General features: G+C 35.6%; 1 long non-coding RNA gene across 1 annotated transcript in view; it reads left to right on the forward strand.

The window, feature by feature from the left end:
• The window catches only part of LOC107311222, a 14,198-nt gene extending 7,082 nt beyond the window's left edge, over window positions 1-7,116 (forward strand). The window contains exon 3 of the long non-coding RNA XR_001553952.2: window positions 5,706-7,116. This is a non-coding gene — a long non-coding RNA (uncharacterized LOC107311222). The remainder of the gene's footprint in view (window positions 1-5,705) is intronic.
• The last annotated feature ends 788 nt before the right edge of the window (window positions 7,117-7,904 follow it).

The raw sequence follows: 7,904 nt of genomic DNA on the forward strand, positions 1-7,904 counted from the left end.
GAGTTAAATTCTCAGCTCTTCCAGAATTGCACAGCAATCATGCAAACATCAGATTGAGATAAATGATCCATCTAATACCCTCCTTCACTTTTTTTTTTTTTTTTTTTAATTTTTAATCCTCTTATGAAATATTTAATTACTTTTCACAGCAGTTCATATGGCATTCTACAATAGTGCTTTGTGGTTATATTCTTTGGTGTAAATGTCTGACTTAGTAGCAGCTCTGACATCTACATCTAATAAAGTAGTTTGGATGAACTACTGTGTTCCAAGCTGCTGTGTCAGGGTCACCAATAACTGACAAAAAGGCTTTATCAGAAAACCTAAAATGGATCTGAGAACATCTCCAGGAGCCCTAGCTGAGATCGTACCTATTACAAAGCACATGTTGTAAATACACCAGATACATCAAGAAAATGTCCTATTCCTGGAAGAAGTTTAGCAGTTTGGAAGGCATATAAATGTAAAAATATTTTTCCTTATTTAAAAATATAACAAAAATATTATTTCTTTTTTGGGGGGGAGGGGGGGGTGAGGGGGAGGAGATAGGGATATAGTACAGGGTTACAAACATATCTGAACGAACATTTTCTGAAATTCATTATATTGCTGAGATGATCATGGCCAGATTTGATTTCTCAGATAAATACATACATTGGTTAATATTTTATTTTTCATCTGATATTTCTGAAGTCTCTTACTCAATTGATCTGGAATAATTAGTTTATTATTCAAGCTAGGGGCATTATTTAACACTTTAAGAGATAAACTGATTTTTAAGTAATTTTAAGTAATTTGACAGCATTTAGGAAAACAACAACAAACAAACAAACAAAAAACAAACAAACAAACAAAAAACCTTTGCAATTGAAAATGATTTTCAGAAAGAAACAAGACTCTGAGTATTGGTCTGTTGAACATTTTTTAGAGACAAACTTCTGAAATACATGCCCCCTGGAGGTGAACACTACTCTAGTCACTAGAGAAGGAGTTCTTATTTTCTTTAATGCTAGTTCCTGAGATCCTGTCACTACCTGCACCCATAAAGACTATCGCTTTTCAACTTACACCAAAATCCTTGATATTGTTTTTCTGATGTACATTTCCAGCATGCCTGTTCTCATCTTTCTATGTAGGGATCTTCTCCAGATGTCAGCTCACATGGGGGACAGATATACAAGCTTTCTCTCTTCCAAGATACTAGCCATTCATGAAAAATGAACAACCCTTCCCTAAATGACAAAATACCTCCATCCCTGCAGCCTATTGATTTTCATGCAGGATAATAACAAAGATTTACACCTCTCAATCCTGTATCATGTAGGGGAGGATGGAAAGTATCACAGATAATCCCACAGTGGCAGAAAGCCGCTGTTTCACAACCTTATACTGGCATACTGACAGTTCATGAATTACTTTTAAAGGAAATAGTGTACCATGAAGAATAAGAAATCTTCTTAATAGATAACATACGAAAATTCTAGGCTAAAACAGCCTCTAAATCTTTCTCTCACCCCATTTCTTATTTATATACATATATATATATATACACACACAGATATATATATAAATCAGTAAGGTTGGAATCTGTATATGATGTAATACCTGGAAACAATTAAATTCACATTTTAGGCGCTTTTTGAAGCTTCTGCATTGAAGCCAGTGGGAGTTTTTTCTGATCAAGGCCTTCTTACACAAAGGAACAACTGCAAATGTGCTAGGAAAGACTGATCTCTGGAACAGTGAATGATGAATGTTTCTCTCCTTTAGGAGAAAAGAACAAACCTCCTGAGACTGGTCAGTAATTCATATTCAAAAGAATTTCTTACTTTCATCCTAACTAGAGGTCAAATTTATTCGACAGAACATTGACTTAAGATAAATTTGGTGTTAATCTCAGAATAAAGCAATGCAAATAGGACCAATTTAAGATATATAAATGAAAAAGAAAATCAAAGCAAAAACAAACCACCACCTCACACCAATAAAAACAAACAAACAAACAAACAAAAACAAAAAAAATATTGAACTTACTGTCCTGAAGGCGCAATATGTTTTATACTGTATTTTCTGATCATTTGCCAAGTTCAAATTTAATAATACATTTGAAACTGTCTATGTCCTTCAGAAATTTGAGTTGCATTTGTTTTGACAGATTTAGCATTAGCTCCAAAATGGGGAATAGGTCTCTAAGGAAAGGTTTGGGAAGATTTGACATATATGAATGTTTATGACCTAAATTCAAAATAAGAGATAGCATTGGAGACCAGCCAATAAAAGGAAGACTTTCAAAGGGTGTGAAGCCATGTGGAATGCATGCTTGAATCTGATAAACCAAAAAGAAGCTCCAGGAAGAAACAGTTTACATAGCAGAGAGATACATATATCAAGATGTGCATCTTCTGAAGGTGTCACTTCGGATTGGATTAGGGTAGGATTCCTTACAGTGGAGCAGACTTGCATTCTCATAAACAGTCACTTCTGTATAACTATTCTGTGCCTCTTGGTCAAAGACTTATTTTCCCCATCTAATTGTTTAATTATTGTTTCAGCAAGAAAATTACCAAGGGCCTCAGGACCTCAACTCTAGAGGCTAAAAGGAATGTACTTTTTGGTTTCTGCCCCATCCTACTTGTGGCCAGTATCCACATTACTGACAAATAGTTTAAGAGGATTATATTGATGTTCCAAAAAGTATTGACAGTTTTGACTTAGTATTGCCTCATGTCAAAATCTTCAGAGTTGCTTACATTATTAACTCCTACTGATTTTAATGAGAAGGTTACTTGCATTATTAAAGCTAGCTCCCTTGAACTAGAAGGTATAGAATTACAGTGAAGTTAGTCAATCCCTGACTGTGACTATGATCAATCATGTAGACCAGTATAACGATGTGAAAGTCTATTCAAAATAGATCTAGTTGGTTAGGTGAAAAAAACAATGACCAGGACTGATGTATAGTTAACTATACATTACAAAGGGTATAATCTGGCAAGAATCTCCACTGAAGCTTATTTGCAAAGGTACAATAAATGACAGAACAGTAGCATATTGTTACACGTGGTAAACACATACTGTCTCCTTTTACCCTGTAAAGAATAGAAATTACTGTCAGAACCATTTGTGGAATCCACCTCTAGTACAAAGCCTCTATGCAGTGATGATCCTGGTGCTTGCACACTGCAAGCATTTCCAAGCACAACTGCAAGCTCTATTCCACTAAAAGAAAATGTTCAGGATCACCCAGCACTGGCTTACCTGATGAAGTTAGAATTATATCTGAACTACCCATTATAAACATATGAAAATAATGGCCAAATCCTTATCTCTAATGCTTCTCTTTCTGAGAAACTTCAGAAGGGATTTTTAGAGTAGTAAAGTCAGTTAGTACTATGCTGTATTCTCTATTAAGGTAAATAATATGAGCTGAACACCTGAAAACCTATACAGAGGATAATTTTCTCAATTCATGATGCACATTCTCCTGCTGCACCTTTGGACTGCAAAGAGTCATGGCTATCTACACTTGTTGTACCTGTACAAGCCTGTCATAGATAACATGCCACACCCGTTAAGTTTTTTAATTTCTCCACACTTTCTACATACCCTTTAGCTCTATTGTGTTGCTATCTAATGTCATTCTTTCTTCATTAGGACCTCAAATGTCTGTTCCCACAGCAGAGGGACCTCATATCTCACCCGCATAAGCAAATCTTTTCCCTTTGATGATTTCTGTAGAAACAGGGCAGAGAGGCACACTTGCAACAAGTTGCACTGCTATTAGAGGTATGGCCCTAAAGAGTGAGACCATCGCAGCTGTGCTTGTTAGCACTAACAATGAATGTCAGCCTATCTATCTCACCAGTTACCAGTGAGTACAGCTGGAATACTTGTTCATCCAGAGGAGGCTGGGAACAAGGAGAAAAAGAAAAGAAATTGAAGTTTGCTGTTTTGCCCTAAGTTTTTATTCCTGATTTTCAAAAATTTCAGTTTTTACCTAAGTCAACAACGTGAAATGTTGCAATGGACCACCAGGTACATTTAATACTCTTTAAACCTACCTTTAACATTGTATTGTTAAAACATTTTCAGTTAATGCCCAAAGAATTGCAGAAGTATCTCATTAAAACGAAGAGTTGCAATCCCAGACTCAGTGTTTAAATCAACAGTTCACGTTCTTCTTCATTGTGGGTACTTGAAATTTACAGATACAGACAAGCTAGTGTTTCAGCACTTGAGTCATGCCATTCATCATAGAATTAGACATGTATGAAGGTGTCTGCAGGACTGGGGCTACATCATCTAGTGATTAGAAAACAGTGGCCTCTGGGTCTCAATTAAACATGGCTCCAGCAGCACTTATCAATGTACAAGGGGTGTGGTCTGAAGCTGAGATCATGTCTGCAGCACAAGGTATGGCTGACATCACTGTGCTAAACTGAGACGTGAACACCCTATGCTAGCTCAATCCCCCAGTTTACCTGCAGTGACGACAATATTACTGTTCTTTTTCCAGTCTAATTTATTTTTGTTGGGAAGAAGCAGGGGAGATAAAAAGGACTAAATCATAGCTTGGAAATGGATGGCAATTGCACATGTGGAACTATTATCATGACATCTGGCCAGGAGCAGGATGCTCTGCTCTTGATAATTTTGATAAGTAACTGGGGTAAAGGTTGCAACTCTTCAGCAGTCCCTGTGATAAGCCTTACCAATACAAACAAGGCTACAAGGCTGGTATAGCCTGCTGCAGATGATGCTTTCTTTTCTTTCTTTCTTTCTTTCTTTCTTTCTTTTCTTTCTTTCTTTCTTTCTTTCTTTCTTTCTTTCTTTCTTTCTTTCTTTCTTTCTTTCTTTCTTTCTTTCTTTCTTTCTTTCTTTCTTTNTTTCTTTCTTTCTTTCTTTCTTTCTTTCTTTCTTTCTTTCTTTCTTTCTTTCTTTCTTTCTTTCTTTCTTTCTTTCTTTCTTTCTTTCTCTTTCTTTCTTTCTTTCTTTCTTTCTTTCTTTCTTTCTTTCTTTCTCTTTCTTCTTCTTTTTTTTTCCCCTCCAGAGCAGTATATACTTACAGCTGCATACTAGTTTAGACGCAGCTTTGGTTAATTAATGCTTGAAAAGCACTGAAATTGAAAGGTGTTATGCAAATGCAAAATATTCATCAGATGCAAAGCCTGAATTCCTTTTTTCAGAGAAATGTTTGTTTTGTTTTGTTTTTGTGCATTTGCAAATGATTTGTTGCTTGTGTTTGCTGTTGTAAAAAAATATTCCTATTACCACCCTGTCTTTCTTTATTGGGATGTCTGCTTTTTGGTCTCTAAGGAATTTCTTAAATGCTGTACATGCAAATTTCAGCTTACAGATGTGCAAATTACATAGATGCTTTCCATTCCCCATAGGCTGCATGCTGCAGAAAGGGTGTAGATCTGGAATCTGCATGCTGGCACAGTACTGAAACCACAGCTCACTGAATTCATATTTTGATTCTAAAGATAATTTTAATACATCAAGAACAATCAAATTTAACATTTTTTTAAAAAATGATTTACTCATAAATGGTGATGCCAAGCACCTTGTATATGAATAATAAATTTAAGTAGAAATAGTTCTTTTGCCTTTTTCTGAAGAAGGAAGATAAGTAAAAATAATAAACAAATACAGGAAGCACTTCTACAAAATGAGGTCAAGGTTGTTTTTTTTTCTTTCTACAGCAGAAATGTGGAAGACTGTCAGTGACTCCTGAGGCTTCTTCTTATGAAAACAGAAAGGTTACTGATAGTTAGGAAACCTGTTATGGTCTCCTGGTGAGGAACCCGTATCAGGCTAAATCGAAGGTATCACCATAATCTCACTGATTTACAGAAATAATAACATGTTGCTTCTCTACTGCGCACAAAGGAAATAATCCTCTGCATTTTTTAACACAAGGTGGTTTCATGTCTGTATGATTTCTAGGTAACTAGTTAAACTGAAACTGTCTCTTGGGTACAAGGAAATAGTGAGATTATTTAAGAAACTTGTGAAAGTGGCCTAAGAGACAAAATAGAATAATTTCAATAATTTCACAGTGCAGGGTCCAATTCCTACCAACATTACATAAATGAACCAGTGCAATATAACAATGAATACTACATATATTTGGTTGCCGTGTTCCAGTGAAAATTGAAGAACAATTGCTGATAAAATCAGAATGTTGCTGGAAAAAGACAGTCACCCTTCTGAATTCAGATCAATTTCATTTCGCTCTTTCAATTTAGCGCAAAATTTCCAAGCAGAATCACTTTGATAAACAGTGAATCACACGAATATGCAGTCTTCAATAGAGATACATCAGGCTGTTCACCCATGTCCACTGTATATATTATATTCTGAAAGTTGCATTAAAATATTCATGGTTCACTGGAGACAAATGAAAAAATGATTAAGTTGGGTATTTGGAGAAAATGTGTAACTGACAAATGTCAAAGATGCAGTCTGGCATGGGGATGCACTGCTGAGAGGTGAAAGTAAGCAGGAGGTGTCCAAAGCATAACTCCCATGACACACTGTGGTGGCACTTCTAAACTACACTATTAGCTAGTATGAAGATACCAGTAAAAGAAAAAAAAAATCAAAAGTGGGAGTACTTTCACATATATATATGTACTGAAATGTACACAATTTTAGCAGTTCATAACAGTTTTAACTGCGCATACATATAGCTGCATATATTCCATACTTGCTTTACAGTCATAAAGACAGAATCTATTTTGCCAGCAGAAGGGTTAGTGAATTTTCAGAAAAGAAAAGAAAAGAAAAGAAACGAGACTTTAGATCATTCTGTTGAGATGATAACACCTAAAATGTCCTGTGATTGGAGAACTGTGGGCCTTTGGGGGTACTAAGATGTTGTTGCTGTTTGAAATGTCAAAGTATCGTGAATAAAAGCCTTGCCAAACATGTAGTCCTCAGATGTAGAGGCTGCACAGTGTCACATTCGCAGTTTCAGACACTGAAACTTTAAAATGTAAAGAAATAATTTCTTAGCCATAAGATGTGTACAAATCTGTGCTGATTTGCAGCTCTTTGCAAAATATGTCATAGATTTGCTGTGTTTTAAAAAATAAAATCTGATTCAGACAATAACATGAATGCTTATAGGGTTTGTTTGTTTGTTTTCTACAGCAGTAAATTTGAGTATTATTCTATTGGTTCTTTAATGTTTCCCTAAAGTGCACAACCTCACAAATTTCAAATATCATATGACAGAATGCCTGAAGGAGAGGGAATTTAGAATAGAGGGGATGCTTAATGTTTTATTTACTTAGGAATGATCCAGTGTGTGAAATGTCTTCCCTGACTTCTGAGTTATTTTATGATATTGTCATCAGTAGCACAGATGGTCTCCAGTGTCTTAAGATTTTAAGCATATGAACACAGCGCTAAAATCTGAGCATTACTGTCCTGACTAAACTGAATGAAAAACCCAAGACGTATTTTGTGCCAAAGAAAGTGATGCTGCAGACTTGAACTACCTGAGAAATTCATATACATTGTCTACCTTACGCTTCAGATGCTCTTCTACTTTGCTTGAGCCGACATGATAGAAATTAATGTTACCAGTTTTCTATCAAGCAAATTACCTTAAACTGCTGGTAGCCAAACTGCTGTAGGGGCAAAGCAGCTTAAATCAATTACATTTGCATTTGATATGATGAACTAGCACCTTGAGCCAGTGTGCTGTTTAAAATATTTGTCTTGTGAAATAACTCTTAGGTGAATGAATTTTGAATGGTTCATCTTCCAGTTCCATACTTGTTATACCTCCTGCAAGGTTTGAATACAACATCCCTCTCCCCCATACAAAAAACACACACAAACACAAAAATCTCAGACAAATTAATACATTTAATATCAAAATACAAACGGCC

This window comes from Coturnix japonica, chromosome 1 (assembly GCF_001577835.2).
Source record: "Coturnix japonica isolate 7356 chromosome 1, Coturnix japonica 2.1, whole genome shotgun sequence".
Classification (NCBI taxonomy): domain Eukaryota; kingdom Metazoa; phylum Chordata; class Aves; order Galliformes; family Phasianidae; genus Coturnix; species Coturnix japonica.